Below are 26,924 nucleotides of genomic sequence, written 5' to 3'. Positions count from 1 at the left end.
TCTATCATGATCCAACCATTTAGAAAAAATGCCATCAGGACATATCTCAGAACAAAGCTCAATGACATCACTACAATTAAAACCACCAGGGTTATGGGCCAATCTACTCATTATAATTTTTGGCACAATTTGCAATAATGTTTTACTTTCCCACATACTTTTCTGAATATCTATCCCACCATCCTCCACTTTTCCCATAAAAGGATCACACACACGTGCCCAAAAAGGGTGTCCTTGTTGACTGTCTTGCTGGAATTCACACATCATGTGTCTACCCCATTTTCCAAATCTCCCATTCTAGTGAGAAGAAATGGCATTTGCTGGGTCTTCATTATTCTCAATGAATGGACATAAGAATCAAGTTATCATTCTTTCATCTTCAAGAAATCCACAAGCCATGCTTTTCATAATCTTGTCCAGATTCATGTGAAGATCAAATCACATGGGACTTTAATCACTGAAAAAGTGAACCATTAATAGTGGTTACACCATGAGATGCTACCACCCTATAATTATAGGGTCTCCCAGCTTCTTTCATCTGTTTTGAAAATTAGAATATCCTATTTCCGCATTTCAAATCTCATACCCTTCTGCTTCTTGCCACAAATTGTCAATGATACTTAATGATCTCATGTCCAAGTTACTCTCCTGTTTGGAGATATTAGTCCAGGTAAAATATTAGATTTCTTAAGAGCTAGCACTCTCTTCATTCTGCTTCACCAACACTGACTTTGTCACCTAAACCAAAGTCTATTCCATCCTGACTGAAGATGATTTTTCTTGACAGAGAAAACAAGAGCAAAAGAAGAACTGAAGACTCATGTTTCTTCTGTGTGACGCATCAGCTTTCTTCTATCAGGGCCAAACAGCTTTCCAATCTCTTCTGGCTCTTCTTGATTATATATATATATACACACACACACACACACACACACACACACACATACATATATATACACATATATATATATATATCCACATACATATACATATATATATATAGCTTTTTTTTTCTGTTTTATGCTTAGCATTACTAGAAACCCTTAGTTAAGTTCATCTGGAGATTGGTCTTCCAAACAGCGTGCTTGCTGCTATGGTCATTTAAACTTTCACTATTTCATAGATGCTTGCAAACTTTCCTAGCAACACATAGCTGAGTGGCAGAGCTTGGATTCCCACTCAGATCCAAGCGATGCCCACACCTTTTCTCATAAGCTGTCCACATACTGCTGGCTTTGTTGATCGCCAATGTTTGGATGTTCCATGGTTTCCAAACTCACAGTACGAACCTCCACGTCCCTATTACATTTCCTGTGTATATCAAGTCCTGCAATAATTCACAGTTGGTTCACATTTTCAAATATCCTTTGGGAACATTTCACAAGTAGAAGTCACAATGATGTGTGGTTCAATTTTTTTTGTGTGTGTGTGAGGGAGTTTCACTCTTATTGCCCAGGTTGGAGTGCAATGCTTCAACCTCAGCTCACTGCAACCTCCGCCTCCCGGGTTCAAGCGATTCTCCTGCCTCAGCCTCCCAAGGAGCTGGGATTACAGGCATGTGCCACCACGCCCAGCTAATTTCATATTTTTAGTAGAGACAGGTTTCCTCCACGCAGAGCCCAAGACGATCAAGCATCAGAGAGAAAAAATCCATCCCATCTAACTCCAGCCCTGAGCCCAGGCAGCGCAATTTCACAGAAGCCCATTTATACCAAGTCAGAGCATGAACTGTGTGCCAATTTGATTAGAAAATGGCTTACACGTAGAGCAAGCCCTGTCTATTACGGGGAAAGCTGGACTAATGAATCTTGGAAATGGAAGAGTCTATCTATCCTTCTTCAAATCTGTAAGCCAATTATTATATTGGATCTTGACTTCCAATATTTCTGCAGGCTTCTAGGCAGTGAAACCGTGCCAAGTAACAGGCAAATGAGAAACCACGTTTCTCAGGGCTGCAAACACTTTCTGTGCTGGAGATTAACTAAGGCTTCCTTTCTTTCCTTCTCCTTCTTCCTTTCCTTCTTGCCTTTGGTCCTTCCACCCTTTTTTCTTCCTTCCTTTTCCCTTCCCCTCTCTCCCTCCTTCCTTCTCTTTTCCCTTCTGTTCTTCCTCCCTTCTCTTCTCCCTTCTTTTTTTCTCCCTGTTTCCCTCACCTCCCTCTCCTTTCTCTCTCCCTCCTCCTCCACCTTCCTTCCCTTCTTTCTCATTTATTTCTTCCTTTTCTTGTTTAAAATAAAAAAAATGCAATCTGTATGTTACAAATATAAAAGGAAAGAAGTCTATTTGTTTTACTGGTGAATTAAAAAAAAACTGACTATTCCTCTTCTGTCTGGAAACCTTCCTTGCCATGTCTTTTGAAAGCTGAATAATGAAAGTTAGGCTTGGGGGATTAAATTCCATGCATTCTTGTTCCCTGGCTGGGTATATCTAAGTACATTAGTCTTGGTCTAAGACTAAGAGAAACCACAGGGAGTGATTTAGAAAAAAAGCCCTGAAGCCAGACTGCTTGAGTTTGAATCCTGGCTCTGCCTGACCTTGGGCAAGTTACCTACCCAATCTGCATCTCTCCTATTCCACCTGAAAAAAGGAGATGTTAAGGGTGTCTAACTTACAGGGTTTTTGTTAGGCATCTATGAGATTATATCTAAAAAATACTTGAAGCAGTTCCTGGCACAGAGACAAAATTCTATAATGCTTTTTAAATAAAATAGATGTAATTAACTTACCCTAAAAGATTATTCATCCTCTCTATTCATTTACTTGTTTATTAGTTGAACAAATATTTATGAGTTTTTCTGTGCACTGGAGAGTTCAATAAGATGCAGCTCCTGCCTTCAGGAAACACTCAGTCTTGTAAGGAGGGTAGACTGTTCTTAGCACTCTAAGGCACAGAAAGTGTTTAGGAGAGACGGGTTCAGGAAAGAGCCTCCCCTCTCCTACCAGACTATCTCAGCAAGGGTCCTATTGTTCAGAGAGAATGGAGGAGTGTGTGGGCTGTGGCTGCAGCACAGCTAGACCTTAGGGGTGCTGATGTATGCTTCAGAGATGGCAAAGCACCCAAGCACTTTGCAGCCTTCCTGGGAGGCCGCCAGCTCCGGTATTACCCTACGGGGCATAGGCTGCTCTAAGCAAAGCCCTCTCTTGCAACTAGGAGATACAGCAAGCCGACTGGAATGTCCAGATCAGCAGGTGCCATGTGTAAACTTTTTCTAAATCTCATTTAAAGGTGGCATAGTGCCCTCTGGCAGCACAAAGTTGAGGCCTGGGAATTGGGTAGGGGAAGTATGGAAGAAAGAGAGTTCAGAGGCACAATAAGTCACCCGACCTGAGAGGTACAGGGACAGTATTTCTGGTTGTTTCAGCCGGCTCCTGCCCAGGGGACCCAAGGCCTTTCCTCCTTTCCTGCACCTCTATGCAGAAACGCCACAGCTGCCAGGAGAGGGGAGGGGGAGAAGCCGTATGAAGCAGCTGTGATTGTGTATGCGTGTGAGAGAGACAGAAACAGAGAGAAGAAGAAAAGAGGCATATTGGAAGTGTGAAAAAAATGAAAGAACAAGAAAAAAAGAGTCTAAATATTCAGAAATGTAAGTGCTGCCCTAAACTGTTCTTTACCCACTTAATTGTGCAATTTTGAAAACTAGATTGAATTCCTTTGCAAAACCCTTGCATCATGAATACCCGAGTTAAACCGTTAATTAAAAGACATTAAACATGGCCTGGTGGCAATCTCCACGCCTCCAAGTCACAAGCAGGAAAGGAAAAACAGCAGCTTCATGGGTGTTGGCCTCTTGCCTTCCTAGAAGAGACGGTCTTGATGTCATCAGAGTAGGCCCCAAGAAGTTGGGTTTAAGGGAGACCCCACGCAGAGGGAGGCCTTCTGGCTGCCATTTCCACCATGGCCTGTGACCATAGTCCTGCCCACATAGCAAGCACCACAGCCTGGACACAGCAGCTGTGCTAGTCCTTTTGTTTTCCCTTTGTTCCTTCTTGGTCTGGGGTCTGATCCCAAACCCAGTATGACCAGTCTACAGATACCTGCACCAGCCCATTCTAGACCTGGCTCTCTTTCCAGGCCAGGCGGGAGCTCCCCAGAGGGGTCTAGGCATCCCTGAAGTCCAGGCCTCTACTATTAAGCAGCTCATCCTGGTTGCTGGGGCTTTGAATCCCTGACCTGGGGTTGCTGTCAGATGTCGCTGCTCCAGTTTGAATCCCTGCAGCGCCATCTGCTGGCCATCTCCTCTCAGTACCTAGGATTCCCGGGGACGCCCATGGCTCCTGCCCAGCTAGGATGTCCTGACTGGCAGTGGGGCAGGCTCCAGAGGCCAGGCCAGGCCTTCTCCACCACCCCTGATGAAGAGGTGCCCCCCTCTATCCAAAACCCCCCAGGACATGCCCAGGTCTCCTTAGCTGTGAGGCTGAGAAGCATGCAAATGCACACTGCACAATCTTGTGTCTTGGGATCTGGTTTTGTCAGAGGTGTTTGAACCAGAGCAACTCCATCTTCAACAGGGGCTGGGTACAATAAGGCTGAGACCTACTAGGATGCATTCCCAGAAGGTTAGGCATTCTAAGTCATACGATAAAATAGGAGGTCAGCACAAAATAGAGGTCATAAGGACCTTGCTGATAAAAACAGTTTGCAATAAAGAAGTCAGCCAAAATCCATCAAAACCCAGATGGCCCTGAGAGGGACCTCTGGCCGTCCTCACTGCTACACTCACGAAAGCCATGATAGTTTACAAACACCATGACAACATCACAGAGTTACCCTATATGGTCTAAAAAGGGGAGGCATGAGTAATTCACCCCTTGTTTAGCATATCATCAAGAAATAACCATAAAAATGGGCAGGCAGCAGCCTTCAGGGCTGTTCTGTCTATGGAGTGGCCATTCTTTTATTCCTCTACATTCTTAATAAACACACTTTCACTTCACTCTACGGACACGCCCTGAACTCTTGTCTTGCGTGAGATCTGAGAACGCTCTCTTGGGGTCGGGATCCAGCCCCTTGCCTGTAACAGTTTCATCTCTGCTTCTTGCCTGGTGTGTGGCCTGTGAATGTCCTGTTCCTCTCTGGTTCTCAGTGTCCTCCTCTATAAAGTGAGGAGTGCAGCAGGTGACTTCTAAGGCCCTTCCAGCTGTAGTTTTCTGTAAGCCACGTGACTCCCAGCCCCATGTGAGAACCATCGTGGTTAACATCCAACAGGGTCCAGAGGGAATTGCAGGGAATGGCTCTGAATTCAACCTTGAATGCACTGTCTGAAAGACAATCAAGTCCAGCAACAAGAGCAGGACAGAGTGCTGAGGAATTTGTGCCTGGGGCTCCTCCATTCATATCTAAGTGCCTGCAAAGAACAGGAGATCTCCCTAAGCATCAAACAAAGATGGTGGCAGGGGAGTGGCGACCCCACAGTTATCGCTTGCAATAAATCCCTTACCTGCCCCAGTGTTTACAGAATGAGGAAGTATCTCCCAACATCTACAAGGAATTTTTGCACAAGGGCCTATAACTACTGCTTATTATTAAGAAGTGCATGAGAGAGAAGCTATGGATTATAAATTCATGGTAGATTATGTTTTAATGTTCCCCAAACAGAATAATAATTGCTAAAACTGCTTTAGGCATCAAGCTTCATTGCACTCAACTGCCCTCCAAGAATTATTATTTTAAAAAATCACTTATGGTACCAGGATGGCACAATGTCACAGAACCAGGCTCTCCATGGTAGTATTTGTCAAAGCCACCATGTCTCTGTGCATTCATGTCCAGAGCAGGATATGAGTGCCAATGCTGTAAATTAAGGTGCAATTTGTAAATGCTTCATTAATATTTATTAAATGATTACTAGATGCTTTTACAATCTTTAATATGATAACATAAAGCATGTCATTAAAATCCATCAGAAGTATATTCTTAGTAAGCCAAGCCACAGCCTGCTGTTAAGAAATCCCTGGTTTTATGATCTTCCTCTTAAATCCTTTTTCAACATATGATTATCAGGAGGATATAGAAACTTAAGTGGCTGTCTTATCAAAACATCCCCTAGGAGAGGGACAGCTATTGCCCTCATGGGAATCAAAAGCAGGGAGTCTTCCTTGTTTTCAACTCCCTTTCCAAATTCGATATACTTTGATCCTGTGGGAAATATATATAGGGATGATGAATAAATTTAACATCTGGGTGATTAAAAATGGCAGCCTACTCCAGAGTGTTCAGAAGGATGCCGAGGCTGTATTTGAGCTAAGTGGAAAAGAACACAGGGATTGATAAGTGATACCTGTTTCTGTGTACTATAGAGTAAGTAACACCCTTCTCTGATTTAAGACAAGGGAGATAACCTAGGCAGAGGAGTTCCAAGGTATACTGGGGCCTTCCCAGTGCTGGAATTATAGTCATGTAACACCATGGCAAGCTAATTTTTTTTTATTTTTATTTTTAGTACAGACGAAGTTTCACCATGTTGGCCAGGCTGTTCTTAAAGCCCTGGCATCAAGTGCTCCACCCAACTCAAGCCCATCATTCATTTCTCTCTTTTTTTTTTTTTGAGATGGACTCTCACTCTGTCACCCAGGCTAGAATTCAATGACATGACCTCTGCTCACTGCAACCTCTGCCTCCTGGGTTCAAGCAATTCTCCTGTCTCAGCCTCCCAAGTAGCTGGGATTACAGGCATGCACCACCACTCCCAGCTAATTTTTTGTATTTTTAGTAGAGATGCGGTCTGGTCTTGGACTCCTGACCTCAGGCAATTCACCCGCCTTGGCTTCCCAAAGTGATAGGATTATAGTCATGAGCTACCATGCCCAGCCCATTCATTTCTTAATGGTCATTACCTCCCTCCTTCTGCAGCCTCTCACTACATGTTTTATTTTCTTTGAATTGACTCAGCTCTCTCTTACCTCAGTGCCTTTGCACAGGCTGGGCTTTTTGCATAGGATTCTCTTATCTCTACACTTCAAATAGTCATTCCTTCTTATTTTTCAACCTTCAGATTAAATGCCAACTTCTGCAAAAGCATTTCACTGCCCATTCTGCCTCCTTCCTGGCTGTGTCTATTTAGTGATAAAGAATGAAGACTCAAGAGTGAGACAATGGGGTGCAAGCCCTAGTTCTGCAGCATTCTAGCTGTGTGAACATTGGAGCCAGTTATTCAAATTCTCTGCCCCTCAGCTTCCTTGGATATAAAATCAGGTCAATAAGAATAGAACTTGTCTCATGGATAAAATGAGCTAATATACCAAATATTAGGAAAGTGTTTGGCCCATACTAAGACTTCGTTTTTCTCATTTTGCCTACTTATCTTTTTTTTTTTTTTTTTTTTTTTTCTGCTTTCATCTGCTACATGTCAGCTCTATACGGGGATGGGCCTAATATATCCAGAGCCTACTGCAGTGCTTGGCTCACAACAGCTTCCCAATAAGTATTAGATAAGCTTTCAAAATTAGGACCTTCACTAGGGTTATCATGAAAAAGGCCTAGTTCCTGACCTCACAGGGAATCTGGAGTATAAAGAAAGAAAAAGAAATACGACATTTCTAACCAACTCCATAAACTCAGAGAGACAGAGGGAAATGTGGGGCATGAAGACATGCTCTGTGTTTAAGCAGGCCTGACTTTGAATCCCAGCTCTACCATCTTTAAGAATATGGGGTTCACGGCCAGGTGCAGTGGTGGTTCATGCCTGCAATCCCAGCACTTTGGGAGGCGGAGGTGGGTGGATCATTTAATGTCATGAGTTCAAGACGAACCTGGCCAACATGGTAAAATCCCATCTCTACCAAAGAATACAAAAATTAGGGGTGTGCCTGTAGTCCCAGCTACTCAGGAGGCTGAGGTGGGACGATCATTTATAACCCAGGAGGCAGAGGTTGCAGTGAGTGGAGATTGCTCCACCACACTCCAATCTGGGTGACACAGTGAGACCCTGTGGAAAGGAAAGGAAAGGAAAGGGGAGGGGGAGGGGGACGGGGAGGGAGAGAGAGAGAGAGAAAGAAAAGAAAAGAAAGAAAGAAAAGAAAATAAAGAAAGAAAGAAAAGAAAGAAAGAAAGAGAGAGAAAGAAGGTTCTGGCAATTTAGAATGAAGATAATACCAACTACCTTCAAGAATTAGAAATAAATCTATAAAGGCTTTTCAAGCATGCCTGCTATATAGTACATGCTCAATAAATAAAAACTGTTACTCTTGTTTTTAGGGTCATTTTTGTTATGTGCAAAAAGCTTGGTAAATACTATGATGGACACTTAATCCAGTCTGTGCAAATAGGCTGAGGGAAATAAAAATTTTAATAAAATTTTTTATATAATTTATAAAATATTATATTTTATAAAAAATAAAATATTTTATTTTTATATATTTTATAAAAATAATATATTTTATAAATATAAAAATTTTATAAAATATATTTTATAAATATAAAAATTTTATAAAATATATTTTATAAATATAAAAATTTTATAAAATATATTTTATAAATATAAAAATTTTATAAAATATATTTTATAAATATAAAAATTTTATAAAATATAATATATTTTATAAATATAAAAATTGTATAAAATTTTATAAATTTTATAAAATATAATATTTATATAAAATATTAATATAAAATATATACAATATAAATAATATTAAAAATTAATACTGATATATAAAACATATATACAAATATATAAAAAATGTACATAAAACAAATTTAAAAATAAAAACATTTTAAAATATATAAGAACATAAATATTAAAATATTCAAAAATGTTTTTAAATATTAAAAAGTAAATATATATATATATAGAGAGAGAAAATAAAATGAAATCAAGAGGACCCAAATAATAACCAAAAGAGGTGGGGGCCGACGCAACACAGAAGAAACAGCAATTTACTCAGCAACTAGCTGAGAAGAGACAAGTTTCCCTTGTCCTGTGATGCTTCGTTTATTCATTTATTCCACAAAAAACTATTTTTTTGAAAAAGAGTCTTGCTCACTCACTCATGCTGGAGTGCAGTGGCACGACCTGGGCTCACTGCAGCCTCTGCCTCCCAGGTTCAACCGATTCTCCTGCCTCAGCCTCCCCAGTAGCTGGGATTACAGATGCCCGCCACTATGCCCAACTAATTTTTGTATTTTTAAGTAAAGACAGGATTTCACCATGTTGGCCATGCTGGTCTAGAACTCCTGGCCTCAAGCGATTTGCCCGTCTTGGCATCGCAAAGTTGTGGGATTACAGGCATGAGCCTTCAAGACTGGCCTCGAGAAAAATTCTTAAGTGCTCACTTAAGCCGGTCAGGGTGGTGGATACTGGGAACATTAAGGATGTGGGTAGGAATGCAGGGATTTCACTGAACTCATGGTTCTCAGAGGGAAGGACATTTCCCTCCTCCTCTTCCTCTTCCCTCTGCAGTGTGATGACACAGACAGTGTCCAATGTCATTTCCTTTTCTGTTAATACAAGTTCATCACTCTTTATGTGGACATGTCTGATCTTCTGGTTGCTTTGATAAAACACAGATATTGTCCTAGATTCCTTATTTTATTTAATTTTCATAAACATTATATTTTGAAAATATTTTAGATTGGCTGGGCGCAGTGGCTGACGCCTGAAATCCCAGCACTTTGGGAGGTTGAGGCAGGTGGATCACAAGATCAGGAGTTCAAGACCAGCCTCACCAGCATGGTGAAACCTCATCTCTACTAAAACTACAAAAAAGTAGCTGGGCATGGCAGCCTGTAATCCCAGCTACTCCGTAGGCTGAGGCAGGAGAATCACTTGAACCTGGCGGACAGAGGTTGCAGTGAGCCAAGACTGTGCCTCTGCACTCCAGCCTGGGTAACAGGGCAAGATTCTGTCTAAAAAAAGAGGAAATAAAGAAACAAAGAAACAAAGAAAAAAAAAGAAAATATTTTAGATTTACACAGAGGTATAAAGATGGCATAAAAGAGTCCCCGGGTACGCTGCACCTGGCCTGAGACATGACAATTGTAGTAAATACCTTGACAATGGAAGTGGGGAGGCTACAGGAAGACATGAAAGGTTCACCTAAGCTGATCTAGAAAACACTACAGCCGCCTTCCTGAGGGTAGCAGCACTTCATCAGAGAAAAAAAAAAAAAAAGACAGCCAGAAGAAAGGGAATATAGTTTCAGGTGGAGAGAACAAAATGTGGAAAGGCTGGGAGGTAAAAGAGAGCAGGGTTTAGTTGGAACACATGCAAAAATGTCAGTATTGCTGGACCACAGATTGGGAGGTGTGGAACAGCTAGAGAGAATCATATGTTCAGGATTAATGGGAATTGGGGTATGGGTATTTCCTTGTACAAGCTAAACCTGGTGGGCAAAGCCCATAAACATGCAGTGTTTGAAACCAAGCTTGTTCTCTTTAGCATGAGATTCACTTCCTTACTTTTCTTCTGGTCCAAGTCACACCTTTCCCAGTAATGGCCTAGCCTAGAAACACAGCCCTGATCACATCATTCTAACTGTAAAATGAAACTACGTATCCACAGCACAGATCATTCATTCGATCTGTAAAATAACTGTAAATCCACAGCACAGACAAGAGGAGAGAGAGGACCATGGGCTCAGGGGTTCAGACAAGAGAGCTTTTGACAACTTAACAAAAAGTACAAAATCTCTTAGCAAAAGCTACAACAGCATGAATGCACTCTCCCACTCTCCCTCTCCCGCTCTCTCTCTCTCACTCACACAAACACACACATACTTTCATGAAGTCCATGAATCTCAGCTAAAAGGTCTTACTCCAAAGAATTCATTTTATATGAAAAATTGTATCCCTTTTCATCCTAAACATCAGCATTTTCCAAATCTACCTGTTTTTTTGTCAAGCACCAACCTAACAAAACCTAAACAAGGCAAATACACCAAATCACCTAATAATATATAGTTTTATATAAAATAATTTAGTGTCCTAAAAAATTTTAGAAATATTACAAAGGAATGGTTATTTTCAACTCAATCAGTATCATTACCTCTTAGTCTTTACACATACACACACAGACATACACACACTCACACACACACACTTCTAAAACCTAGGAAACCAGGAACAGTTTTTTTCAGTTCTGAACAAGAACGCTTTCTTTTTGCTTCTTCTTTGCTTATTTATTTATTTATTGCTTTTTAATTTTTTTGTAGAGATGAGGTCTCACTGTGTTGCCCAGGCTGGTCTTGAACTCCTCAGTTCAAGAGATCCGCCCACTTTGGCCTCCCAATGTGCTGAGATTACAGTCGTGAGCCACTGCACCTGGCCTAGAGTGGGTTTTAATCTGTAGACGTTGTATTTCTTCTTCTTCTTTTTTTTTTTAATACTTTAAGGTCTAGGGTACATGTGCACAACGTGCAGGTTTGTTACATGTGTATACAGGTGCCATGTTGGTGTGCTGCACCCATTAACTCATCATTTACATTAGGTATATCTCCTAATGTTGTGGAACACAGTGTGGCAATTCCTCAAGGATCTAGAACTAGAAATAACATTTGACCCAGCCATCCCATTACTGGGTAAATACCCAAAGGATTATAAATTATGCTGCTATAAGGACATATGCACATGTATGTTTACTGCGGCACTAATCACAATAGCAAAGACATGGAACCAACCCAAATGTCCATCAATGATAGACTGGATTAGATGTTGTATTTCAAAAACAGGAGCAATTAAGACAATATTCATGAACACACACACACACACACAGACAATTATGCATAAAGAAGCATCTAGAAAGAAGTATTTAACTCTTAATGGAGGTGGCCTGGAACAACTCCCGGAGGTTAGGCTTCTCACTGAAACTAAACATCTCGCCCAAAATATTAGAAGTCCCCTTGCATAAAGAGAAGCTGGAGGAAACACCTAGAATGCAAGCCAGTAGAGAATGCCTCCCTCTTCAGGTAGTTACTAACTTGCAGGATCCACCAATGCACGGCTCATGGCAATTCAGCAAGGGGTTAAGACAGATTTCCAGATGGGCTTCCCTTCCTAAGACCTAGATGCTCCACAGAGAGAAAACAGCTGGGTGTACATGCAGGTTGGCTGGAGGAGCTGGCCAGGCCTGTTTTCAAACGTGAATGACAATCTCCTAAATGATATTTTGTAAAATTCCATTCCCTGAAGACCACAACTGCCCGAACAGAAAGGGGGCACACCTAATTCACACGTCGCCAACAGTTTGCAAATATAGCATTTTGGTAAATGTCTTTCATCTCTCCATTCTTGCTAAGCCTCGAAGACTCCAATTCTCTCTGAATGAATGAATGCACAAATAAATAAATAAACAAACAGAAGAAAATGCATAAGCACACCACGATGTTCTTTTCCCAGAGGGTGGTAATTCATCACTATTTGTCTGGAAGTTGGCCTGTCACAGGGTTGTGAAAAGGTGAAGAGAAAAGCTATTGAACATCTAGAAGAGGAAAAGTTTCCCTCACCAAGGTCAAGCATGTATCAGCCATGAGACAAAGCAACACTCATTTCAACCTGAGGCCACAACGTACCTTGACCCCAGCCTCACGAAAACAACAATTTGCAGTCGTCTATAAAACACTTCCTCTACTTTCTCTGTTCCGTTGGCTTCTTCCAAACGCAGACTCCTGAGTTAGCAGTATCTGGCTATATTTTACAAGCATGTGTGCACGCGTGAGTGTGTGCGTTGCATGCTAAGGTTTGGGGCCAAGATTTATCTCATTCTCTGATGGCATTTTATCGTTATTAGAGAGCCATAAATTTCAGCTCCGTTAGCACTGCATTTAAATATGCACCCGCCAAGATAGAAAGGTGCTGGATCTATAGTACACTATAAATTTCCATTATTTGCCATCATTCTATACTTGGGCCTTGGCAGAGCCCAGCCGAGGCTGCACATTTTGTTTAGATAGCTCCCATTCCCTGAAGGGAAACTTTGCCAACACTTGAAGCAGATACGATTTGCTGGCCGCGACTCTGTTTGCACCTTAACAGCTGTTTTGCTTTTTTATTTAGAGAGAACAGGGTTGCCACCATCTGTCTTTTGAAAAATGAGGTCTGCTCACAGCAACATGGAACGATAAAAAAAGAGAAAGAGGCTGAAGGATGAAGCCAAAAGTCATGAAAGAAAGAGGGTCGCTCAACCAGGAGATGAAAATAATGGTGAAACCTTTACTACTGGTGGGACAAAAACATGAAACAAATTTACCAAAATGCCAGTGAGGGATTTCAAGGTTGGTACACAGGGTCAAGTGACAGCCAGAAAAGAAACAGTCTTAAGTTCTCTGCAGCAAGTGCTGGCCGAAACCAAATCACAATAACCTCACCTGGCGGGTAACCACGTCCTGTCACCTACCCTGCTCACAGCATCCTAAAACGGCCCAGTGAAGTAGACAGTTTAATCAACTCCACTTTAGAAAAAAGAAAAATACGGCAATAGGCATCAGTCAGATGTGACTTCAAATTCAGCATTTCCACTTTCTGGTTTTGCATCGTGTATCACGCCTGTTTCCACATCCACCAAGTGAGGCGTGTCTACCCAAGTGGAAGTGTGGCTGGAGGAATTATGTGAGATGATATATGCAAAACGCTGTGTGCAATGCTTGGCACATAGGTGTGCTGAATACACTGTGGCTGTGTCTGTTATCAAGGCAGTTCAGTGACTTAGGTTACGTCCCGAAACAAGTGAGAAACATGAGCCCAGATTTAAATCCAGTCTGCAGAATTTAAGTTCAGTGCCTTGTTTTCAGTATCCGAAAGCCTTCTTCTAAAACTCAACTCTATAGGCTAGTTTACACCATGACACCATATTAACTCTCAATCTTCAGTTTGAATAGTATGGCAGAAGGATCTACCACATGTCCGAGACAGATCTTGGGGATGAGGCAGGTCCCATTCCACATAATTACTTGGGGATACATGTTGATGGCGATTTCCTGATCTCAACAAAGGACTTCAAATTCACTGTGGCAAGGGATGGTCATGTCTGGTGGTGTCTCACTCTTCCATGCTTTGTCCCAGAAGTGATGAACTTTACTAAGCCTACAATTCATTGGCAAGAACAAGCCTTATGGTCTCACTTAACTGCAATAAGTGACTAGGAAGTGTAGTCTTTCCAAGAAAGAAACCCTATCACCACACAGCAATAACTACTGGTGTTGCCTATCACACCAAATAATGGGTAAATGATGAATTAACTGGGTCTTTACCCTTCAAAGAGAAGTTAGATTTCCCTGAAACACGTTGCTTACCTCTATAGATGTAATTAAAGCCAAGTAAATTTGGTATTTCACAATTGCTTCTTGTGGAATAATATTTCTTTCTATCCAAATCAGAAAATGTTATTAGTCAGAAAAAAAAATTCTTTAAGAAAAAAAAAAGAAAATGTTATTAAAATGAATTATTGGGAATGGAATGGAACATAATAGAAATGTGAATAACTAGACCGCTAGTCATCAAAAAATTTCAAATACTTCTTGTTTGCTTAAAAGAGCCTTTTAAACAAGAGGAGATGGATCACAAATGGTGTCTAATAGGCTCTTAAATAAGCCAAAATCTCACAATAATGTGAACAACTTTCTATCCAAAGAAGTCCTGAGAATTAATTGATGCTGGATTTGGGAATGGAAAAATACTTGTTCCTCTCCCCAGCCTCTGTCTGAACACTGTTGAGCAAAACTTCCTGCTCAGTGCCTTATATTCCAGAAGATTCAGATTCCATAAGTCTATAATACGGCTCAAGTTTCTTTGTTTTTGCCAACTCTGAGGTGGTTCTGATGCCCAGAAAAGGCTGAGAAGCCAAGCTCCGGATCTACTCCATAGTCTAGAAGAACAATCCCAGGAATGCGAGCAGTTTCTGATTTGCAGTCCCAGGCCATATGCTCACCCATAGCCTCAGCGCCTATAATGATACTAATGCCTTCACAATGCCACTGGATGCATCTGCTGCTGTCACCACAACAAATCCAGACTACTGAGAGTGACTAAGAAGAAAGGAAAAAGAGAACATGAACTTACCCTTAACTCTGTCTCAGACCCCAAGTTTGTGCTATTCCATAATGCGAGAAAAAGATAAACAGAATCCCTGCATTCAGGAAGCATAGAACCTGGTAAAGAAGCTAAGCACGGTGGCTCACACCTGTAATCCCAGCCCTTTGGGAGGTCCAGGCGGGTATATCACAAGGTCAGCAGTTTGAGACCAGCCTGGCCAATATGGTGAAAAGTGCCTCTAGTAAAAATACAAAAAAATTAGCCGGGTGTGGCGGCACATGCCTGTAATCTCAGCTACTCAGGAGGCTAACGCAGGAGAATTGCTTGAATCCTGGAGGCGGAGGTTGCAGTGAGCCGAGACAGTGCCACTGCACTCCAGCCTGGGTAACAGAGCGAGACTCCATCTCGAAAAAAGAACCTGGTAAAGAACTTGGCTTCTAGTTTATCACCCACTCTCTCTCACTCAAGATTCCATTCCCATTACCTTGAAAGACTGAGAATCAAACCCAAAATATACTTTCCCAACCTTTTAAATGTATTTTTGCAAAGACAGTTATCCCCTTTAAAATTCAGTTTAAGACGGGGTGCAGTGTCTCACTCCTGTAATTCTAGCACTTTGGGAGGCTTATCACTGTAATCCTAGCACTTTGGGAGGAGAGTGGATCACCTGAGGTCAGGAGTTCGAGATCAGCCTGGCCAACATGGTAAAACCCCACCCCTACTTTAAAAAAATAATAAAATAAAAATAAAAAAATAAAAATAAAAAAAAAGCCGGGCGTGGTGATGCATGACTGTAATCCTGGCTACTAGGGAGGCTGACGTGGGAGGACTGCTTGAACCCAGGAGGCTAACATTGTAGTGAGCCAAGATCATGCCACTGCACACTCCAGCCTGGGCGACAGAGCGAGACTCCACGTCAAAAACAAAAAAACCTTCAGTTTACATATCATTTTGAACAGGTTATTTTCATTTGTCAAAGTTTCAGCACCTTGGACAGTTCTTTTTGAGCATTTATTCTGCATACACAATTGCCTGTGCCAATAAATCGGCCATTCCAATGACATTGTGTATTTATTTTTAATATACTGAGTGAATACTGTTACCTATTTCGTCCTCAAGTTCCTTGAAACCTACTCTTCCTTCTTTTAGGGAGAATACTGACGTACGGAATAGAATATATAGCATTTTAGCCAAGCGCCGTGGCTCAAATCTGTAATCCCAGCCCTTTGGGAGGCTAAGGCAGGAAGATTTCTGCAGATCAAGAGCCCAAGAATGACCTGGGTAACATGGTGAGACCCCATTTCTACAAGTTTTTAAAAAATTAACTGGGCATGTTGGTGCACACCTGTAGTTCCACCTCCTTGGGAGGCTAAGATAAGAGGATTGCTTGAGCCTGGGAGTTTGAGGCTGCAGTGAGCAGTGATTGTGCCAATGCACTCCAGCCTGGGCAACAGAGAAAAACAGTCTCTCTTAAAAAACAGACTTTATATAATTTGTTAATGTCATCCTCCCACCTCCCTGATTCCAGGTAATATAACATTAGTAGTTGTGTTGCAATGATAGGTTATATCAGAGTTTCTCAACATCAGCACTGCTAACATTTTGATACAGACAATTCTTTGCTTTGGGGACTGTCCTGTGTACTGCAGGATATTTAGAGGCATGCCTTGACTCCATCTGCTAGATGCCAGTAGCATCCTCCTCCCAGTTGTAGCAACCAAACATGTCTCCAGACATTGTCACATGTTCTCTGGGTCAGAAAGTGGGCAATTTTTCCTTCAAGTGAGAGGGACTGGTTTATGTTTATTGCACATATAACATGAGCAGAACACTGAGTTAAGCTCCTAACATACCGTACTTCATTGAATTACCTCAGCAGTCCTATGTGAGTAGGGACTACAAGCATTTTTTCACCAAAGAAAGGATGCTTAGAGAACTAAATGGCTCAATCTCAGTCACAAAGCCAATGAGTATCAGAGCATTACACCACAAATTTGTATGTGAAATCCCTAACCCTCAGTCTAAAGACATTTGGACATGGGACTTTTGAGAAGATAACATCATAAAAGTAAGATCCTCATAAGGGGATTAGTGCCCTTAAACGGAGAGAAAGAGAGGGCTTTCTCTCTCTCTCCACCTGTACATACTGAGGAAAGGCCACTGAAGACACATTGAGAAGGTGGCCACCTGCCAGCCACAAAGAGAGCCTCCACCAGAACCTGACCATCTTGGCACCCTGATCTTGAACTTCCAGCCTCCCCAGCTATGGGAAAATAAATAGCTCTTGTTCAAGCCACCCAGTCTACGGCATTTTGTTATGGCAGCCTGAACACACTAAGATATCAGTTTGTTAAAATGGGTCAAAACTTGAAAGGAAACATTACTTCTCCTCTAATCCAGTGTGCACAGCTTTCCAACAATTACAAAGCAAGTCACTCTGGCCTCCCTTTGCTGATAAAGTCAGCTTAAAATTAATTGTCCCATAATAAAGAAAGGTCTGTTGGATCTCATTTTTTTCTGGAGCACAATTCCATTCCAATGTTTTGTTAGCAGCATTTAAAAATCACACTGTACAAGAGAGAAAGGAAACCAGAAATAAGGTGTTCCAATGTCCTTGTTTTTCTCACTGTCTTTTCCAGGCAGTTATTAACATGGCTTGGGAAATGAGACAGATGCGACTTTCCATGTCATCAATGATTGAAGGCTCCTTGCCTATGACACACCCATGTGGCCTCAGAAACCTGAAGGATGAGTAGTTTCATAGACAAAAGGTGATGGAATTGAAGAGACCTGATTCAGTCCCAGGTCTGTCACTAGTAGTTATGAGATCTCACCTGCCAGACATTTGGTCTGTCAGCCTCAGATCCTGTATCTTTAAAACTGGGAAAATTTCTTTCATCTTGCTGATGTTATGAGTTAAGCAAGTTGAACAAAAACACCCGCAAGAGCTCCCAGCATTCAGTGATGGTCAATAAATGATAGTGATCATAGTCTCATCCTATGATTATTCTAGATCTTTACTGGATGGATTCTGAAGCTGTTTCTCATTGGTGACTCCATACGTCTGACCTAAAGTCCACTTATTATTTTGGAAGTCTGGATAATCTGATCCGACCTACAGTGACTGGACTAGACCTCACTGATCAGAACACCACATCATGATCTACTTAGCCAATGTCAGAGGATTAATGAAGGGCATATTTCCAGAGAGAAATGTGCAGAAGATGGGGTGGAACAGCATGCAATACCACCTGAGCTAACATCATCCAAAGGCATCCCACTCCTTCCCATTTCTCATGACTGATATCACTGACCAAAAACAACTTGGGGCAGGGTGCGGTGGCTCACACCTGTAATCCCAGCACTTTGGGAGGCCAAGGCAGGCGGATCACAAGGTCAGGAGATCGAGACCATCCTGACTAACATGGTGAAACTCCCATCTCTACTAAAAATACAAAAAATTAGCCGGGCGTGGTGGCAGGCACCTGTAGTCCCAGGTACTTTGAAGGCTGAGGCTAGATAATGGCGTGAACCCGGGATGCGGAGCTTGCAGTGAGCCGAGATCGTGCCACTGCACTCCAGCCTGTGCGACAAAGCAAGACTTCGTCTCAACAAACAAACAAACAAAACAAAACAAACGCACAATAAAAACAAAAAAACACACACAACAAAAACAAACAAACAAAAATCCAACTTGGAAGGCCCAACCTGTTTTAAGAACACATAGCAACAAACAGCCCGCCTGGTTTCAATCCCCATCTGCCACACTTGCACTCTTTAAGACCTTGGCAAATTGCTTAAGCTTTCTGGGCTTCAGTTTCTCCTTCTGCAAAGTGAAAATGATGATAGCATCTTGACCTCAGAATCATTAAAAGAATTACATAAGTTAATGATTCAAAAGCCCTTAGAACCAGCCCTGGAATGGTATGAGGACTCCACCAATGACTGCTAATTATTGAAATCAAATAAATCCAAATCTGTCTGCAGTTTTTGACTTTTCAACTATGTAAGACACAGCCTGACTGCCTCTCTTCTTTCAGTGACCCTTTCCAAGCCAGGAAAAAAAAAAAAATGAATTTGCTTTCAATTAAAAAGCAAGGCCACAAATTGACTTGAAATAAAAACAAACAAACAACAAACAAAATATAACAGGAAAGAACAGCCTAAGTAGTTAATTTATCCTCTTGCCCAAGGCCCTGCTAAGACTCACTTTGGTGGGAGAACTTTATCAGCACACTATCTTTTGCTCAAGAAAAGAGATGTGGGCAGGGCGCAGTGGCTCATGCCTATAATCCCAGCACTTTGGGAGGCGGAGGCAGAGGCAGAGATGGGCAAATCACTTGAGGCCAGGAGTTTGAGACCAGCCTGGCCAACATGGTGAAACCATGTCCCTACTAAAAATACAAAAATCAGCCGGGCAGTGGTGGCTTGCAAGTGTAATCCCAGCTACTTGGTAGGCTGAGGCAGGAGAATCTCTTGAACCCAGGAGGCGGTACCTGACAGCCATTGGTTTTAGTCATCCAAGATCACTCCACCACACTCTAGCCTGGGTGACAGAGAAAAACTCTGTCTCAAAAAAAGAAAGAAAGAAACAAACAAAAAAACAAACAAACAAAAAAAAAAGGGGAGATGTGATCAGTGTCTCTCCCTCCTTTTCCAACCCACATCTCCTTCACTGACCACCAGAGATCTAGCCCCTCCGATGCTCATGGACTCTGTCAACTCTAAGAGGTCTCATTGGCCAATGCATATAATAATCACCAAGATCTCACCAGTGTGTGTCCTAGCCTAAGAGTCTGTACAGAAAGTCTAACCAGACTGGGTTTGATGCTCACAATGTAAGTTCTTTCTCTTGTGTTCTCTAAATGTTCATGAAAAGCAGTTTTCTCTTGGTCCTGGAGAATTTGCCATTTAGCTCTAGGTTGTCTGTAGATTTGAGCTTCAGGACTTAATAATGACATATACGTATAAGGGACCCTCATAGTATTCACAGCTGATTAAGTCTCACCCCTCCTGGAATGATCACGTGCTTTGCAGCAAAGAATAGAGTTCATGCCCTTAGGCAAACCGTTATAGAAGTTAACTAAATTTGAATTCTCCCAGCGCCTCTTGAGTGCATTTTTTTTTTTCTTAAGAGTTCTCTGAGCTTCTATCAAGTCTAATTGATTTTTAGCACAGGAAGCCTTACCTCCCAATATAGCTTTGGACCCTTTTTCCTTGTAGACAATGGCAAAAGATCCATTTATAAATTGTTAAACTTGTTCACAGCTAAATGGCACCAAAATAGCCCAGGAATATTTTAATATTCGTAGTTTGCTTTGATTAAAATACAAACTTTTCACGTTAGCTCTAGTATTATTTTTCATAAGGCAAGCAGGTTACAGAGCTGAATGCCACTTAATTTAGTGTTTAATCAAGAGAACTACTGTGGTATCAGGCTGATTAGGTTGGCTCAACTGCTGCCTGCTCAATTTTTCCCTATAATTGTAGGATATTCTTTATGGTGACAAGTGCCCAGACGGTAGAATTCCAATATGCTATACATCAGCTTCTCCATTATTGGATTAGCTGGATGTGGCATCGTTACTGCTGCACTTTCATTCCTATCATTGATCGCATCGTCCCTTCTATTTCACAATTAATGCAAGTTTGTTGGATTGATCAATCTTCTCCTGTGCTTGGGCTGCAGTCAATATATTCCTATGGCCGTGTGTTAGTGATCTGCAGGGTTTCTTGCAAGGCCTGTGGATTTGTCACAGTAGCGAGAGATTTTTTTCATTTTAAGGTGCTTCTAATTCCATGAGACTGCTTGGCGCAGGGTCTTCAAATTATACATGTACAAAGAAAGAGAAAGAAGGAAGAGACAGAGAGTGAGAGAGAAAAGACAGAAGAAGAGGAAGGAGAGGAAGTAGACAAGAAGAAAAAAGAATGAGGGACAGAGAGAGAGAAAGAGGGAAAGGAAGAGAGAAAGAAAGAGAGAGAGCAAGAGAGGAAGGAAGGGAGGGAAGAAGGGAGGGAGGGAGGAAGGGAGGAGGAAGGAAGGGAGGGAGGAAGGGAGGGAGGAATGGAGGGAGGGAGGAAGGGAGGGAGGAAGGGAGGGAGGGAGGAAGGGAGGAAAAAAGGAAGGAAGGGAGGGAGGAAGGGAGGGAGGGAGGGAGGAAGGGAGGGACGGAGGGAGGAAGGGAGGAAAAAAGGAAGGAAGGGAGGGAGGAAGGGAGGGAGGGAGGGAATTTCATTTTTATAGCTATCAACCTTGAATTTCTTGAATTATTTACTCTTGTTCACTGAATTCTACTTTTTTTTTTTGAGACAAAGTCTTGCCCTGTCACCCAGGCTGGAGTGCAGTGGTATGATCTCAGATCACTGCAACCTTTGCTTCCTAGGTTCAAGCGATTCTGCTGCCTCAGCCTCCTGAGTGTCTGGAATTACAGATGAGCCACCATGCCTGGCTAATTTTTGTATTTTTAGTAGAGACAGGGTTTCATCATACTGGCCAGAATGGTCTCAAACTCCTGGCCTCAGGTGATCCACCTGCCTCAGTCTCCCAAAGTGCTGGGATTACAGGTATAAGCCACTGCACCTGGCCTGAATTTTACTCTCTAATACTTTAAGCTATTCATTCAAAACTCATTAAAGCCAATTCGCCAAAAATATCATCCTGTTACATTTTCTTCGGTAACAACTATTCTCATTACGCTGTGGATATATATATTTTTCAATGAGAACTTGTACATTAAACAATAAAGGGCAAGAGGAGTAGCTGTGGCTGAAAACTGGTTCCAAGTTTGCTCTCAACTGAATGTAGATAATGCTAAGTTGGGTGAGAGACACGATGCCCAACATTATACTGGTTTTATTTTGCTACCATTTCTGAAATCTGTTGCCATTTCACGTGTTTCTCACGGCACCTGTTGTACTAGGAGGCCCCAGCTAGCAAGCTTGAGGAGACAGCATGAGGTTCTTACAAGCCCATGTTGATACTTCCTAATACTGAGGTGTCCACTAGGTGGGCTACAGAAACGCACAGGAGCGTGCAGGCTTCAGTGGCAGCAGCCTTACCCCAACCTCACAGTTTCTAAGGACCTGCATGTAGGGAAATGAGATGATTTTCATGGGAGTTTACCCTGTATAGTCAAGAAATTAGCAGCAAAAGTATACGCAAAATCATGTTAAAGAGAAGAGCTTCCAAACAAGAAAGAGTAGAAACGTACGTTTACATTGAAAGAATGACTAAAACAGTCAAAGATGGCTGGAGGATGGGAGGGTGTTTAACAATGTGCAGAAGGCAAATTTATGCCCCACTTCCCCAAGATACCCATGTCCTAATCCCCAGAACCTGTCAATACGATGCGTGACATGACAAATAGGATTTTCTAGATGTTATCAAAGGTATGCACCTAAAAATATGGAGATGATTCTGGATTATTGGGGAGAATCCCATCTAATCACAAAAGCCCTTTAAAACACAAGACTTTCTCCAGCTGCAATGAGGTAGATATGGCAGAAGAAGTCAATGAGATTTCAATGATGAGATGCATTTGTACCATTGCTGACTATGAGTTGGAAGAGTCCACACTTCACAAAAGGACGTAAAAAGCTCCCAGGAGCTAAGAGAAGCCCCTCTGCTAGCAGCCAGTAAAGAAATGGAGACTTCAGCTTTACAGCTGCAAGGAAATAAATTTTGCTGGCAACCTGAAGGAGTATGAAAATGGACTCTTCCCAGAGCCTCCTTATCAGTCCATACAGCCAACCATTGACATCAGCGTTGAGAAAAACTCACAGTGTAGAAACCAGATGAGCCAACTAGACTTCTCACCTATAGAACCGTGAGATCATAAGTATTTGTTATTTCAAGGTGCCAAAAGTGTGGTACTTCTGGCAGCGGTAGAAAACTAAGACTACGAAAACATGGAAGAGACAAGACAGTGCGTCCATATGGGGAGGTGATATTAAATGCAGAACAAAGGCTCAGACAGAAAATGGCAGGGTTCAAAGTGTGATTCCACTGCTTGGGAGCTGAGGGTTCTTGGGCAGGTGATTTAACTTTGCTAAGTATTCTCTTCTGCATAGGGTTTACTTTTTCTTAATCAAATTAATTGCCAGGCATGGTGGCTCATGCCCATAGTCCTAGTACATTGGGAGACCAAGGAAGGACGATCACTTGAGTCCAGGAGTTCAAGATCAGAATGAGCATCACAGGGACACCTTGTCTCTATAAAACCCGAAACCAAGCCAGGTGTGGTGGTTCCCAACTCTAGTCCTACCTACTCAGGAAGCTGAGGTGGGAGGACTGCTTGAGCCCAGGAGTTCGAGGCTACAGTGAGCTGTGATCATATCACTCCATTCAAGCCTGACCAACAGAGACCCTGTCTCTACATAAAAAACGTGTTTGGCCGGGCGCAGTGGCTCACGCCTGTAATCCCAGCACTTTGGGAGGCCAAAGCCGGTGGATCACAAGGTCAGAAAATCGAGACCATCCTGGCCAACATGGTAAAACCCCGTCTCTACTAAAAATACAAAAATTAGCTGGGTATACTGGTGTGTACCTGTAATCCCAGCTACTCGAGAGGCTGAGACAGGAGAATCGCTTGGACCTCGGAGGCAGAGGATGCAGTGAACCGAGATCGTGCCACTGCACTCCAGCCTGGCAACAAACAGACTGAGACTCCATCTCAAAAAAATAAATAAATAAATTTAATAACATTACGTATGTCCTCTAGCCAAAGATGTTTAAAGGTACACCTGTATTTGAACAAAGTAGGGTTTACTACCTATTGCAAAGGAGAGCATATACCATGAGGAACCACGGAGTATCTCAGTAAGATGTTGTCCAACTTCTTAGAGGATTTGCCTTTCTGTTACGTGATCCTGAGTAGGGCTTAAAGAATTGGGGCTTTTCTCTGGATTGGATGCTGTCAGAAAGACCAATTATATCACTGGGTATCTTCACAGTTCTTATCCAGAAGAAGGGAAGAATTTAGTGAAGTGAAAGCTGTAGTCGGTGAAGAAGCAGCAGTCACTCATGTGAGCCAGAAAAAGAAGATGATTGGTCATCTTGCGATTTAGGCAAGGTCCATGTTTTGGACTGAGTTCAGACATGATCACCTAGTGGTCTTGTCTTGTCCTGACCCACCACAGTCCTGAGATGGCCTTGTCTGATGCTGATATTCTATGAAATTGTTTGTGTTCAACAGGCAACACCAAAGTCTATCTGTGAGTGTCAAGCCAACTCCTACCAACACCAAGCCATCACTAATAGGATCTTTCAGGAGGTGCTTTTCCATTTCTCAAGATAAAAATTACAGAACACTTATCATTGTACCAATTTTCTCGTTCACTTGCCATTCCTGGGTTCCTTCTCCCCATTCCTGTCAATTATCTTTCTAGACATAACCCAGAAACTTTTCTCTTTTTGTCCTTCCACAAGAAATACTGACTGTATTGGGATGTTTCCTTGCCATCCCTCTATTCTGTAAGTCAACTTAGTCTTTCTCCCCCAAAGCAAGCAAGAACAGTCTCGTTGAAAGGGAGGAAGATGACTGGAATGGAGGCAAGGATCTTTAGGTTCTCTTGAAACGTAAGGGGAAAGCTATTAGCACTCATCTTTTCATACTGTATGTCCCACACACAACAAAGGTGAGGATATGTGTTTGTTTATTTTGTTTAGTTTTGGGTTTTTTTTTCGTTTTTTGTTTTTGAGATGGAATCTCGCTCTTGTCACCCAGGCTGGAGGGCAATGACACGATATCAGCTGGCTGCAACATCTGCCTCCTGGATTCAAGGAATGCTCCTGCCTCAGCCTCCCAAGTAGCTGGGATAACAGGCACGCACCATCATGCTCTGCTAATTTTTCTATATTTAGTAGAAATGGGGTTTCACCATGTTGGCCAAGCTGGTCTCGAACTCCTGACCTCAAGTGATCGGCCCACCTTACAAAGTCCTGGAATTACAGGTGTGAGTCACCTCACCTGGCCTCTTTGTTCAAGGATTCAACCTGTTCTGTCCCAATAGGTTCCAACAGCTGACCCAGCCACTTACAGAGACACATGGATTAGGTTATCTTAATCTGGTGCAGCCAATCCTTGGTGTCTCACAGCTACTTCTCCTTTCTTGAATACCAGCTCACCATACATCTTCCTGGTTATAATGTGGCTTTTGTATATTTTCCCTATATAGAAAAAATGCCCAGACAATGGAATACCAATGTTGAGGCTTTCAAGAAAACTGTTCTAAATTAAAGCCATTAAATAGAAATTCATTGTACTAATAAACCTTAGATACATAGCTAGGACGTGTCCATGACAAAGAGATGGTCTCTCTCTTGGAGTGCTGGCATACCAACTTACTGATCCTCCAAACCTGGGCTGGGCTCCAAACCTTCAAATCCAGGCTATGGTGACTCCACCAGAGCCAAATGCTGACCAGCTTGGGTCTGTGAGAGTAAATGAAACAGGTGGACAAAGAATCTGATGCCATGTTGTCTTTGCTTTTACCCTGATGTTGAGGAGTTTAATACACAAATATAACCTTAGGTATCCGAATTGAGTTAATTTAATCTAATTAATATATAATGCATTGTTCTTATGCATTATATATTCTTCTATGCATAAGATTCAAAAGATAATGCATAAGATTCTTCTTATGCATTATAAATTCTTCTATGCATCATTCTTCTGTGCGTAAGATTCAAAAAGATGCTCTATTAAGTACAAAACAAAACTGATTTCTAGTGCCCACATTGGCAACACATATACTAAAACCAGAATGATACACAGAAGGTGGTATGGCACCTGTGCAAAGACGGCACGCAAATTTGTGAAGTGTTACTTTTTTTATTTAAAAAAACCCCTCATTTCTACCCTGGGAAAATGGGATGTTTTTTAAAAGAAAGCAGATAAATTTATTGACAGTTCTCCTAACGACCATTGCACTGACCCACTGAAAGCCAATTTACCAAATAACCAATCATCTGAAAACCATTAGTGAGTCTGTGCAATTTATAAGTAGAACCTGGACAAGGAATTGTCCTTTAGTCTCATCCCAAGAAGTTCTATTGATAAAATTAGACTTGATGTGCATATCATGTTTTTTTCTAATACATACTAACTTAATTACATTGTTTGTGTTTAATAATTACAGCATCAAGTAAGCTTTCCTATGTTCCTTTGATGCTACATGTATCAACCTTTGAGTTTATAGCTAAGAAAACTTTCCTGGAAGAGCTTAGTTTTTCTCCAGAGGTATTTTAATACCTGGTTTCAACCTCTGATTTTATTTTATTTTTAAAGGGTGTAAATATGCATCCCTGAGAGCAGGATTTAACAGGTCTTCAGAAACTACTCCTTCTTTTATAATTTTTTTTTTTTTTTTTTTTTTTTTTTTTTTAAGATGGAGTCTCGCTCTGTCACCAGGCTGCAGTACAGTGGCGCAAACTCTGCTCACTGCAACCTCCGCCTCCCAGGTCTAAGGATTCTCTTGCCTCAGCCTCCTGAGTAGCTCGGACTACAAGTGCTCACCATCATGCCCAGCTAATTTTTGCACTTTTAGTAGAGACGGGGGTTTCACCATGTTGGCCAGGATGGTCTTGATCTGCTGACCTTGTGATCCGCCCACCTCCGCCTCCCAAACTGCTGGGATTACAGGCGTGAGCCACCGTGCCTGTCCCAGAAACTCCTTTTTAAACGATCTGTCTAGCATCTTTCATTCTTCTTTAAACCCATTTTACGCAATGCTCCTGCAAGACTATTCTTTGTAAACCGTGGCCTGATTGTATAACCTCTCTTTGGGAAACCAAACACAACAGAGAAAAAAGAAGAAGAAGAAAAAAAAAGACCACCAAGATCCACCCATAGTTTGGAGAAAATAACTGTAATAAAATGTTGACCTCATCGCCTTTCCTACATTCTTACACTTTCTAACTTCCTAAGTTTCTGTCTTGTGTTATTCTGATTTCTAGCCTTAT

The 26,924-nt window shown here is 41.8% G+C and overlaps 1 protein-coding gene and 1 non-coding gene across 24 annotated transcripts in view; one reads left to right on the top strand and one right to left on the bottom strand.

Annotated features, from left to right (window-relative positions):
* The window catches only part of RBFOX1 (RNA binding fox-1 homolog 1), a 2,477,231-nt gene that overhangs the window by 685,002 nt on the left and 1,765,305 nt on the right, over nucleotides 1-26,924 (bottom strand). The gene's annotated exons all lie outside the window — the stretch shown is intronic.
* LOC112205924 (U6 spliceosomal RNA) lies at nucleotides 25,692-25,797 on the top strand. The gene has a single exon (XR_002940064.1). It is a non-coding gene; the product is annotated as a U6 spliceosomal RNA (small nuclear RNA).

The sequence above is a fragment of the Pan troglodytes genome, chromosome 18 (genome assembly GCF_028858775.2).
Source record: "Pan troglodytes isolate AG18354 chromosome 18, NHGRI_mPanTro3-v2.0_pri, whole genome shotgun sequence".
Lineage (NCBI taxonomy): Eukaryota > Metazoa > Chordata > Mammalia > Primates > Hominidae > Pan > Pan troglodytes.
Note: the sequence above shows the minus strand (reverse complement) of the source record. Positions and strands in the feature narration are given on the sequence as shown.